Genomic DNA, 14,120 nt, shown 5'->3' with positions numbered 1-14,120 from the left:
TCATAGTTACTTTTTCTAAAAATAATTGTTTTCTTCATCTTTAAAAAAAATCTGTTTATTTTCACAGGTGTTTCATAGTGTTCATGACCTCATTTCTCACATTACATGATAACATAAGTCTTTTCCTAGGTGATTAGAAACACTTCCTAAAACAATTTTAATTGCTTCACGTTTCAGTATAGTGAGCCATACTTTAACATATCACACACTTATTTAGTTTTTGTTTTTGCTATTACAAATAGTAGCACTGTGATGTATACTTTAGTGTATACAAAATATTTTCCATATTTAGGCTTGTATAGGATGGTTCCCTAAGAGTGAAATTACTAGTTCAAAAAGCATAAACATTTTTAATACTTTGACTTTTATTTGTATCATTGCCAATTTTTTGTTTTTTTTAAACAGAGCTGAGTCCATTTACCCTGCTCCTAGCAATGTGCAAGAAAGCAGCTTTCATACTGATGCCATTACTGTATTGTCATAAAAAACAACCAACCAAACACTTTGGGTCTCTCATTAGTGTTTTAATTTGCATATCTTTGATTACTAGTGAGATGGAACCTTTTCCCACTTTTTGTTAAACAACTGAATTTCCTCTTTTGTGAATTGTCTACTATGTCCTTTGTCTGTTCATCTCTTGGGGTCTTTGTTATCCCTATTTACATAGAGAACTGACAAGCACTGCCCAGAGAAAGGCCTTCTGTATGCGACACCTGGAATTTATCCCCTTTTAAGTTATTCCAGACTAAGCATTCAAACAGCAATGTGAAGGGAAAGCCAGAAAGAGCAAAAAGATCAGCGATATATTTTTCTGTGCTATTCAAATGAAAAAAGGTTCATGTTACCGTAGTAAAATGGCTCTGTTCCTTTACTAACCCAGTACTCATTTTAATACTGTGTTTTGGAAGTTTTGATCACTTTTCAAAGAATTCATTGTATATTATATAACATCGGGAGTACATCTCACCATGACTCACTGCAAAGCTATGATGGTTACACAAAGTGTTGCCATGCCAGGCTCATCTTTTAAAATGATTTAATCAGATGTGATTTTAATTTAATTTAACTTGATGGAGTGTCATACTTTATTCTGTAGCCACTTCCTGAAAGGTTGGCACTTCCATGTACAGCTTTTCTTCTGAATACAATTAGAGCAAGTACAAGGAGGGGATATAAATACAGACTCCTGGCTGGGTGCAGTGGCTTATACCTGTAATCCCAGCACTTTGGGAGGCTGAGGCAGGAGGATCCCTTGAGGTCAGGAGTTCGAGGTCAGCCTGGATAACATAGTGAGACCCTGTATCTATTGAAAAAAGTAACAAATAAATAAATACAGGCTCCTGGCTTTGAAGTGAAGGTAGTTCAGCTGAATTGTTCTCACACTCTGTACTGCAATGTCCTGTCCCAGGCTTCATGACATGCCTGCCATTGGCAATGGCAGGGCTTCAAGCCAGTAAATAAGGCCAGGAGTGGTGGCTCATGCCTGTAATCCCAGCACTTGGGGAGCCTGAGGTGAGAGGACACTTAAGACCAAGAGTGTGAGACCAGCCTCACCAATGCAGTGACAGTGAAAAAAAAAAAAAAAAAAAGACCTTTAAATTAGTCTAAGGCTGCCTTTGTTCCACTTGGGCAATTATGGAACCTTCCTAAACTTCCTTATCTGAAAAGTGGGGATAGTAATAGTTCTTCTTGCTATCCAAGATACATTTTAAACATTATAAGAGAAAAATATTTTGAGGATGAAAACATGAGTGTTAAGTATTACTATATTACAATGAATGTTATTTTAAAACATAAGAACCAAAAATGACTTCATCAAATATCTTAAGGTAATAAACAGAATCAAGGCCTATTACGACTGAATAGGATCTGAGAATCGGCCAAGCCAATCCTCTCATTTGACAGAGGACAAACTGAGGTCATACGAGGTAATATCCAAGATAAGACTTATCCAAGATGGCGCTGCTAATGACAGAGCTACGATGCTAACTGGGGAGTTCCATTAAGAAATCCCCTCAATAAATCTTTCTACTGCTTCTTTCCCCATCCAGTGGGTAGAATGTTATTACTAAGCACAATCAAGTAAGGAAGTCCATATTATCTCCTTATCATCTTTAATAGAAACTGTTTTTGGCTAATGCCTGTAATCCCAGCACTTTGGGAGGCCAAGGCGGGTGGATCACTTGAGGTCAGGAGTTTGAGATCAGCCTGGCCAACATGGTGAAAACTTTGTCTCTACCAAAACAATACAAAAAATTAGCCAGGCATGGTGGCAGATGCCTGTAATCCCAGCTACTCGGGAGGCTGAGGCAGAAGAATCACTTGAACCTGGGAGGCAGAGTTTGCAGTGAGCCGAGATCATGCCACTACACTCCAGCCTGGGCAACAAGAGCCAAACTCCATCTCAAAAAAACAAAACAACAACAACAAAAAAACTGTTTTCAGAACTCCTTTTTTATTTTATACCTATAGTGAAAATAACTACTATTTTATTTAAAAATAAATAAAGTTTTCTGACAACCGAATGTGAATTTGTGTAAACTAAAAACATCATATGTCTAAAAGTTTAAAAAACAAATATCAAAGAGCAGATTTTAATCAAACTGAAGCCTCTTTTGAGTCATACTAGCAATGCAGTCTCATTCTGTATCAGCCAGTGGGGTACTGCAAACATAGAGGAGAACGAAGGTCAGCGAGATGAAGTGGAACCAGTTTGACCGAGAATATGCAGTCTTGTTTCAACAGACGGATTAATATGAGAAGAAATAAATTTGTTAGCCACTAAGAAGGAGGGCTCCAGAAGCTTTGTGATTTCAGAGAAGCATATCACAAAGGGGAATCTACCCCTCTTTTCAGTTAACCATTGAAGTGAAGGCATGGGAAACTCTACAGAAATAATATGGATTTGCAACAAGGAAATTCAATATCAACACTTTGAAGAATCTTATTCATAAAAGACTGGGAAAGCAGGCAGCAACTTGCTTTATTTGTGTGAAGCCATGGGAAACTATTTTTATTTTTATTTATGTAGAGATGGGTCTCACTATGTTGCCCAGGCTTATCTTGAACTCCTGGCCTCAAGAGAACCCTCATTGCCTTGGCTTCCCAAAATGCTGGGATTATAGGCGTGAGCTATTGTGCCTGGCTGGAAACTGTATTAGTAGACACTTTCAATTGGTTAAGAGCTGAAAGACATAATTAAAAGTAGTGCTAGAGAAGCCACATGCTCGGATGGAGAGCCACCACAATTTGTCTGTCAAACTCGAGGAAGACAGTTTTTGATTTTCCCTTTCCCCCAATTTCTTTAACTATTACACAACTTCTGCTGTCTTTCATATATTTCCCCCAAGATGAAATAGGATTTCATATATATTTAAATTCTCTCTTATTCTACACACACACAGACACACACACACACACACAAACGCACATAAAATAGAAAGTTAATCAAACAGAAAAAAATGGTCAGAAAGTTCTACATGGCAAGGACTTTTCTGGTGCTTTTTTTTTTTTTTTTTTTTTTTTTGAGACAGGATCTTGCTCTTTAGCCTAGGCTGGAGTGCAGTGGCACAACGTTGGCTTACTGCAACCTCTGTCTCCTGGGTTCAAGCAATTCTTGTCCCTCAGTCTCCCTAGTAGCTGGGATTACAGGCAGGTGCCAACACACCTGGCAATTTTTTTTTTTTAGTCGAGATGGGGTTTCACCATGTTGGCTAGGCTGGTCTCGAACTCCTGCCCTTAAATGATCCACCTGCCTTGGCCTCCCAAAGTGCTGGGATTACAGGCATTAGCCACTGTGCCCAGCTATTCTAGTGCTTTTTCTTTTCTTCTTCTTTTTTTTTTTTTTGAGACAGAGTTTCGCTCTTGTTGCCCAGACTGGAGTGCAATGCCACGATCTCAGTTCACCTCAACATTCGCCTCCCAGGTTCAAGTGATTCTCCTGCCTCAGCCTCTCAAGTAGCTGGGATTACAGGTACGTGATACCATGCCCGGCTAATTCTGTATTTTTAGTAGAGGTGGGGTTTTTCCATATTGGTCAGGCTGGTCTCCCAACCTCAGGTGATCTGCCCACCTCGGCCTCCCAAAGTGTAGGGATTACAGGTGTGAGCCTGGCTCTAGTGCTTTTTCTAAGTAGCCATGTTATTTGCCTGTTTCTCTTTCTTTTGTTAAAATAAATCTTTTGGACTTAGCACATCGTGGATAGTGAATAGATGTTTCAGAGTCAGAGGACAGTTCACTTTGATTTCACAGATTTTATAGAATATGCAAAGCACAGAGGCTTTACCATACCTATAGATTTAAACTTGGTAGGCCTGACAATTCTAGAATCTGTGATGTTATACCAGGAAATGAAAGCTAAAACTATCTCATTTTAGCCATTAATTTTAATCTTTTCTCTCACTAACCTTCAAACAAAACCAGTAAGGTGGTGAAAAAAACTGTTCAAAGCTTTAAACCTTCCCACTGACCTTACACCCCAAAGATCAAAGTGAAGACTGTGCTGTGATTTGCTTAACAGACAAAAAGATGAGAGATCAAGGCTCTGCATTAGTCACGAAGTGAAAATTTGTCTCAAAATCAATCAAAATAGACTTGGCAGGAATATTGAATGAAGCCAACATTTTGCTCTTGTGAAAGTGTCACAGATCACATAGTGGCTGCATTTTATATCTCACAGAATGGTGCCTCCAGCAATGTGAGTGAGAGCACTGGTATTTTCCTGACTCATAAGGACAGGAGTGTGCCGCCCACTGAATCACCCTCCTCATTTCCGGGGGTGCCTGGGTGTTCCAAGACACTCATGGAGATTAAATTATGGTTGCCATGACAGCTCCCTAACTGCTGTCATGATAATATCAACAGCTATAGTATAAGTGTTCCCTGAATGTTGACTTATTTTCCCTTCCAAAACCTCAATAATTTTCATAATCAAAGTTCTTCAATAACTATGCTAATCTAAGGAATTAGGAAAAATCCTTTTTGTTTTCTTAATTAGATAGGTTGCGATATTAAGATACAACTCATCTCTTTCCATAAGATATATTCTTTTGAGTGAATGGTAATTGATATATGATGTTGTTTACTATATTTTTAGAAGGTAGAATGAATAATATCAAAGTTGGAATAAACATGGAAAGTTCTCACAATTTTTTATAGTTATGGAAACTTGTATTTGAGGACAAAAATCTGAATTTTTTAAGCATTAGCTGGCATCCTGTGATAGAGGGGGCTGGTTTTATGTGTGCCAGTGATTATGCAAATTACCATATGTGAGAACCTGCCTAGGTAAGAGGATGTTCTGTCCCCCTCTCTCTTCCATTCCAATGATTTGAGACATCAGTGAGTAGAGGCAAGGGAAGAAGTTCCTCGCAAACCTGTATTTTTATTTTAAAAAATCTCACTGTTGGGAGGTTGCAATATCTTTTAGGAGCATTACCTTAAAATGTCCAGTACTGAAGGTCACTAGGAGACGTCGTAACGAACACCACAAAACGTTCAATTACCTTGATGCTTATTGAATCTTCACTGAATGTTTTGAAACTGTGCAACTCTTGAGCCTTCCTTGCTGCTTTCTGATACAGCGTTCTCCTCTTTTCATTTCACTGTCTCTTAGGATGTTGGCTATTACTTTTTTTACTAAGATGTTCCTGGAATCCTTCTAATTTTAGTTGCACAAACATCAAAGACCTGTTATGTTCCCAAACTGTTCCCGGTTAGGAAAGCAGTTAATCAAGTGTATTAGTCAGGGTCTTGTCAGAGAGAAGTCCACTCAAATGAATTTAATGGAAACAGACTTACAGATAGGCTATTCACAAAGGCGAGTGTAGGTTAAGGGAACCTTTAAGAGAAGGTGAGTTGGGGAGCATTATAGAGCCTGGAGGGAGCAGGAACCATCTTTATCATTTATTGATATGATATGCCATACGCCAAGTTTTGCTCCTGAAACTATTTTCCATGAAATCCCCTTGTGATCTCTTTCTAAAACGAGAACAAGGGCCTATTGCAAAAGGGAAAGTGTGCCTTGATAGGAATGTGCTGATATATATTATCTCCTTTTATCCTCCCACCCACCTCAATATACCAAGCCTATGGATTTTAATGCTATAATTTGTTTGGATGTTTTTATCTACTGTACCAGATTATATAAATTTACATAAAGTTTTCTCCACCAATGTACTTGCTGTTCGATACTTGCTAGAACCTCCAGTGCAACTGAGTAGGAGTGGCAAAAGCAGGAATTTTTCCCTTGTTCTCAATATTAGGGAAGCACTTTTATTTTTGAATCAAGAAATATTATTTATATCTTAGCTGTGTTTCATATAGGAATACAGTATGTCCGAATGTGACAAATAGTAAATGTTTTTCATGCAGTCTAAATGATCTCAAATAATAAATTATTTATTGCTGATTTTTATTAATTTTAGGGTCATTTCCTTAGTGCCTATATCTGAGTGAAACTAAAATGAGTGGATATTTAATTTACAGGATAACAGCAGAACAAATTATCAATTAAAATATATCTAAATTATTGATTGGCTGATTACACATTTTAAATTTGAAGACCAATTACTACATTTTCTTCTATTATGCAGCCAGGGGTACATAATTTTGGAAAAAATCTCTAGGTGGCAATCTATTAGCCCTTTACTATGCTGAAGTCAAAAGAAAATATAGGGATGAATCTCTAAGCATTTTATTTGGGAATCACAGAATTGCAATTCAGAGCATACACACAGATCGCAGAGGTTTTCCAGAGGACCAATGGACAATCCCAAAGCCAATTATAGGTTAAAAAAAACCTTTAAATTAGAATTTGGTTTCGGGAAAGTGGCAAAGATGTTAAAAGGCTTAAAATATTTAATCAAAGTAGAATTACATGCCATTGAGAAATAATAGCCATTTATTTAATCAGAGTGATAAATAAAAGACTTCAAAAGCAAATACAAGAAGTAACATAAGCCAGGCATGGTGGTTCATGCCTGTAATCCTGCACTTTGGGAGGCTGAGGAAGGCAGATGGCTTGAGCTCAGGAATTTGAGATCAGCCTTTGCAACATGGCGAAACCTCATCTCTACAAAAAATACAAAACTCAGCTGAGTGTGGTGGCATGTACCTATAGTTCCCAGCTACTTGGGAGGCTGAGGTGGAGGATTGCTTGAGCCTGGGAAGTCGAGGCTGCTGTGAACCAAGATCATGCTACTGCACTTTAGCCTGGGCAACAGACAAGATCCTGCCTCAAAAATAAATAAAACTGGCCAGGTGTGGTAGCTCACACCTGGAATCCCAGCACTTTGGGAGGCTGAGGTGGGTGAATCACCGAGGTCAGGAGTTTGAGACCAGCCTGGCCAACATGGTGAAACCCTGTCTCTACTAAAAATACAAAAATTAGCTGGGCATGGTGGCACGTGCCTGTAATCTTGGCTACTTGGGAGGCTGAGGCAGGAGAATTGCTTGAACCCAGGAAGCAGAGGCTGCAGTGAGCCAAGATCATGCCACTGCACTCCAGCCTGGGCGACAGAGCGAGACTCTATCTCAAAAAAAAAAAAAAAAAAAACTAACCAACCAAACAAATCCAAAATCAAAACTCCGTTGAGACAGAGAGAAAAGAAAAAAAAAACTTGGCTCTGTATTGAGATAACTTTTTCCAAGTAGTCAAAAACCTAATAAAAACAGGAAAAGCACAAGAAACTACCTTAAAATATAACTTATCTGTTTTTTTAGGCTGATTATTTAAAAGGTAAAGAGAAACCTCTGGTGGCTGGGTGTGGTGGCTCAGGCCTGAAATCCTAGCACTTTGAGAGGCCAAGGCAGGCAGGTCACTTGAGTTAAGGAGTTTGAGACCAGCCTGGTCAGCAGAGTGAAACCCCGTCTCTACTAGCTGGGTGTGGTGGCTCGTGCCTGTAATCCCAGCTACTTGGGAGCCTGAAGCACGAGAATTGCTTGAACCCAGGAGGCTGAGGTTGTAGTGAGCCGAAAAGGCACCAGTGCACTCCAGCCTGGGCAACAGAATGCAACACTGTCTCTGAAACAAAACAAAACAAAATGAAACACTCTGTCTCAAAAAAAAAAAAAAAAAAAAAAAAAAAAAAAAAAAAAGAAAAAAAGAAAAACCTCTTGTAGTATGACTGTTTCTCTTTATAGGATGCCTGTTTGAATTACCTGGAAGTCAAACTTCATGAAAAGGTACTAACATTTGGCTAAACACTGGAAGAGTATGTGACTAAGGTTATGAATATACATCACATTATAGAAGAGTAATGTAAACAAGAAACCTCTACCTTGAGCAGGAGGATGTACGGCTTGCAAATTTGCCTGGTTACACAGAACAACTTTGATGCACCAAGAAAAGCCAAGAGTACAGAATCAAGTTATACCAGAGGAAGCATTGTTCTCTCAGGCCTTGAACACAAACACGTATCAGGACACAACAGCACAGTCAGAATTGAGAAAAAAAAAAAAAAGCTACAGAAATTGGCAAAAAGGTCGAGAAAGAAAGCCACTGAGATATTACACAGAGCTAGTCATTATCTTATTTTTCTGTTAAAGAAAAACCTTTAAAAGTTAAATTGTTGTGCTTGGTATACAGGGAACAACGGACACTGCATTGCACTCTCATCTGTACATTTATTTTTAGGTGAAACTCATACTTTTATGATCTTAAAGCAGCTAGCAAGGACAAATATAATCCTGTCTGGCCAGCAAATTAAGCCACTCCATACCCCCAAATGTGTGCTAACAATTTTGAAGACATTTTCATTTTTATTTTATCAACAAACTTAAAATTAGCTTATTATCCAAGATTTACTTAAGTCCTGTGAACTAAAAAAATTTTTTTAGTTACTGTATTTTTGATAAAATATTTGATAAAATATTAGATTTGAGCACTTAATTTTTCCTTTTAAGTCAAATAATTAGGGTTCTTTTATATATTTTATTAGAAAATAATCTTAAGTCAAGTAATTAGAGCTCTTTTATATATTTTGGTAGAAAATGATCATATGCATATAGAAATAAAAAACCCATAAAAACATACAAACAAAAACAAAGACCATATAATTTTTTGTTTGGGTTTGTTTTGTTTTTGAGACTGGGTCTTGCTCTGTTGCCCAGGCTGCAGTGCAGTGGTACAAATATAGCTCACTCTAGCCTTGACATTCTGGGCTCAAATGATCCTCTTGCCTTACTCTCCCATGTAGCTGGGACCACAGGCGTGCACCATACCCAGCTTTTTTTTTTTTGGAGAGACGAGGTCTCACTGTGTTGCCTAGACTGGCATATAGTTTTTATTAAAAGTTTATTCTTGAGTAAAGCACAGTAACATAAACTTACTGGTTTATAAGAAGACAATTAGATTCAAACCATATTTCTGACAAGATAAGGGTAAACTTTAAGTGTTTTATTTTATTTTATTTTTTTTTTGAGACAGAATCTCACTCTGTCACCCAGGCTGGAGTGCAGCAGCACGATCTCAGTTCACTGCAACCTCTGCCTCCTGGGCTCAAGCTATCCTCTAGCCTCAGGCCCCTAGGTAGCTGGGACTACAGGTAAGTGCCACCAAACTTGGCTAATTTTTTTTTTTTTTGTAGAGACAGGGCCATGTTGCCCCAGGCTGCTCTTGAACTTCTGACCTCAAATGATCCACCTGCCTCGGCTTCCAAAAGTGCTAGGATTACAGGCATGAGCCACTGTGCCTGGCCTTTGTTTCTTTAATCTTAAAAAGGCTGGGAAACAAATTTTGGGTAAAGCAGTTTGAGTCATTACCAATATACTGGATTGGACAAAAAATGGCTAACTGTGAAAAATGTGACAATTATGTGAGGAGCCCCAAAAGATAAGAGTTATTATTGTTATATTTATTTATTTTTGAGACACCGTCTTGCAACAGAAAAAAATCTGTTGCCAGGGCTGGAGAGCAACGGTGTGATCACTACTCACAGCAGCCTCAACCTTCTGGGCTCAAGTGATCCTCCTACCTCAGCAACTCAGCCTCCCGAGTAGCCAGGACTATAGGCCTGTGCTACCATGCCCAGCTATTTGTTTGTTTTTCGCTTTTTGTTTTTTTTTTTTGAGACGGAGTCTAGCTCTGTTGCCCAGGCTGGAGTGCAGTGGCGTGATCTCAGCTCACTGCAACCTCCGTCTCCCGGGTTCAAGCGATTCTCCTGCCTCAGCCTCCCAAGTAGCTGGGATTTTGTTTTGTTTTTTTAAGTAGTAGAGATAAAGTCTCACTAAGTTGCCCAGGCTGGTTTCAAACTTCTGAGCTCCAATGATCCTCCCGCCTCAGACTCCCTAAGTGCTGGGATTACAGGTGTGAGTCACCACACCCTGCAAGAGCTATTCTAACAAGGTTTATACAGTATTTTCTTGATTTCTGTTACTCATGCTTGAGACTAAGAGTGCTGCCTTTCCTTCTAGTATAGGGAAGGTGTCTTTTACATAGAAATGTCATCTTTTGCCTTCAAGAAACAGCATTAAGGCCAGAATAACTACAGAAATACTACTAAAACTAAAGTTTTGGCTTGGTGTGGTGGTTCACGCCTGTAATCCCAGCACTTTGAGGTTGAGGCAGGTATCACCTGAGGCCAGAAGTTCAAGGCCAGCCTGGCCAACACAGAGTAACCCTGTGTCTACTAATAATACAAAAATTAGCCAGGTGTGGTGGTGCATTCCTGTAATCCCAACTACTTGGGAGGCTGAGATCCAAGAATTGCTTGAATCTGGGAGGTGGAGGTTGCAGTGAGCCGAGATTGCACCACTGCATTTCAGCTTACACGATGGAGAAAGACTCCATCTCAAAAAAACCCTATAGTTTTAATAGTAACTATTAAGAATTTTTTTTTTTTTTTTGAGACAAGTCCCATACTGTTGCCTTGGCTGGTGTGCAGTGGCGTGATCTTGGCTTGCTGCAACCTCTGCCTCCCGGGTTCAAGCGATTCTCCTGCCTTAGCCTCCTGAGTAGCTAGTATTACGGGCGCCTACCACCACGCCTGGCTAATTTTTTGTATTTTTAGTAGAGATGGGGTTTCACTGTGCTGGCTAGGCTGTTCTCAAACTCCTGACCTCGTGATCCGCTAGCCTCGGCCTCCCAAAGTGCTGGGATTACAGGTGTGAGCCACCGCACCCAGCCAAGAATAGATTCTTGTTAATCAGTATGCCAGAATAGTTGAGGAGTTTTGGAAAAAGAGAGTTTAGCATAGAGAAGGATAAAGGGGAGGAGGTGTAGGAAGGGGATGGAAAGGTTTTGGGGAAGAATCAGTTGCAGGTAGCTTTGTGACAGTACTTTGCAGTGAGGCAAGTTTTGAGTTTTGAAAGTGAGTCTTTGAGCCTCAAGATACCAATTGAGATATCTGTCCTATTTGGACTGTATGATTTCATAGACGTGGCCCTTTAGTTTAGTTTTAAGAAAAATGGACTGTTTTAATGATCCCCATAATGTCTGAACATATCAGCTGGAGTCTCAGAAGGGGAAACTATTTTGGCATGCCTTTGAACTTTGAGAGCCCATTTGTAAATAAATTTAGCTGACTTGGTTTAATGCCAAATACACAAAAACTTATATATATATGTATTAGAGATGGGTCTCACTATGCTGCCCAGGCTGGTCTTGAACTCCTGGGCTCAAATGATCTGCCTGCCTCAGTCTCCTAAAGTGCTGGGATTACAGGCATGAGCCATGGCACCTGGCCACAAAAACCAATTTAAAATCTAAGTGTGCAAATGAATCAGAAAATAAAGTATGTACTCCCCAAGAGGGTTAATAAGCCTTCTTTAACAAAAGAGAGAGAAAAAAAATCCCTTTTAAACAGGAGTCCTCATAACCAGGAAGAAAAACATATTCATCTTAACCAAGTCTATAGCAAGGAGGCAGAAAGTTTCCCTAAACAGAAGATTTCATAACCAGTAGCGGGAAAGGATGCCTCCCAACCAATTCCCAAATAAAAGTGAACTAAACCAAAAGAAAAAATATGAGTTCGAGCCAACAGAGACTCACCATGGGGAAAAGAGGTGGCCCGTAGAAGTTTGGGGGCTCAAGAGGCCTGAATGTGGGTACTTCACACCACATTCCAGGGGCTAATTCTCTAAGGTGAGTCTGCTTTGGATTCCACTTCTGACAGCAATTATGTAGAAATCAAAATATAGAGATGAATCTCTAAATTAAACATTTTATTTGGGAATCACAGAATTGGAATTTGGGGTATATATATATATAAATATATGTACATACGGGTGGTCTTTGGTATGTTCAAAGAACAAAAAGAAGGTTGGTAGTTTATTAGAAGGAGAAATGTTATGTATTGTTTTAAAAGAAAGTTTACTGCCACTGGAGAAGCTTTGGAGAGCTGACAAACTCTGATTGCTGAAGACAGCAGTAGGTAAAACTAGTCTATGAATCACAGTAGGTCATTTCAGCAGCTACTAGGTAAAACTAATCTTATGGTTACAGCAGGCTGTTTTAGCAGCAGGGCTTGCAGAAAATTTAATTTTTGGAGCTGGTGCTATGTGCCCTGAATGGTATTTTCCCCCACTCCTGGACTCTGAGTTAGTTGGGTATAACAAGAATGTTCTAATTTGTATAATCAACTATTACAAATACTAATTCTTTTTTTATTTTTTGAAACAGGGTCTCGCTCTGTCACCCAGGCTGGAGTGCAATGGCGCCATCTTGGCTCACTGCAACCTCCGCCTCTCGAGTTCAAGCAATCCTCTTGCCTCAGCCTCCCCAGTAGCTGGGACTACAGGCATGCACCACTATGTCCACCTAATTTTTTGTATTTTTAGTAGAGACGGGGTTTCATCATGTTGGCCAGGCTGGTCTTGAACTCCTGACCTCAGGTGACCCACCTGCCTAAGCCTCCCAAAGTGCTGGGATTATAGGTGTGAGTCATCGTGTCAGACCACAAGTACTAATTCTTTAAGCCTGTATTTGTCTTTAATAATAGTTAAAACTGATCATACGAATTTATATAGTGAAAGCAATGAGATTTCACAAGAAAATATTAATAAATCTCCTAAAACCCCTGAAGATGTGTTATGCAAATCTGACTGCTACTGTACTCATGATAATTCTCTTAAGCCCACAAATAAATATAATCAAATGCTGAAACATTATCAGACAAAATCTTTTACAGGGCATCTGTGTAACCCATGGAAACAAGAAGCAGTTGATATTACAAAGTGGGTGAGCGAACAGATACACAGAGAAACATATGCCTTTAGTGTTTTTCCCAAAATATATTTTGTTGACCTTAATTAGCAGACAAATGATCCATGAAATTCTAATTTTATTGTTTAAAATGGAGGATCCAATTTGTTAAAACTTGTTCAAGGAAGGCTTTACTAAACTTGAAGAAAAATAGAGTACTTCCAAAAATTTATATACATTTGATAAAACGTACTAAGCCTCAAAATAAATGTAGTACCTGGATTTGAAATTATTATGGTAAGAAACAGACATTATTCAATCTGAACAAAAACTCTTTTTTCAAAAGTTTGCCTCTGAGTACTAGTTTACTTGATTTTATTTATTTATTTTTTTGAGACAGGGTCTCACTCTGTTACTCAGGCTGGAGTACAGTGTCACGATCTTGGCTAACTGCAACCTCCACCTCCTAGGTTCAAGTGATCCTCCCACTTCAGCCTCTGGTGTAGCTAAGAACACAGGCGCACGCCACCACACCCAGCTATTTTTTTTTTTGTATTTTCAGTAGAAACGGGGTCTTGCCATGTTGCCCAGGTTGGTTTTGAATTCTTGAGCTCAAACAATCTGCCTGCCTCAGTCTCCCAAAGTGTTGGGATTACAGGCATGAGCCACTGCACCCAGCCTCCTTGATATGTTTATTTTAATCAGGTAAACTTTTATAGAACAGATGAAGCCTGAATGTTTTGATAACAGCAGCAGCAACAAAAAAAATGCCAGAAAAATTTTAAACATTTTCACTCTTTGAATAGATAAAACATTCTGAAATTTTGAATATCAAAAAGTTTAAATATGAATACAGTGAAGTCTATTTCTTATGCTTTCCATCTACTGTGTTCTCATACCTCAACAGTTACTTTGTCCTGTTTAATGCATATACAATTTAATACAATATTCTGTGCCATATTTCTGTGTTTCTCACTTA

The sequence above is a fragment of the Macaca thibetana genome, chromosome 9 (genome assembly GCF_024542745.1).
Source record: "Macaca thibetana thibetana isolate TM-01 chromosome 9, ASM2454274v1, whole genome shotgun sequence".
In the NCBI taxonomy this organism is placed as follows: Eukaryota; Metazoa; Chordata; class Mammalia; order Primates; family Cercopithecidae; genus Macaca; species Macaca thibetana.
The sequence above is the reverse complement of the archived record's forward strand: the minus strand, read 5'-3'. Positions refer to the sequence as shown.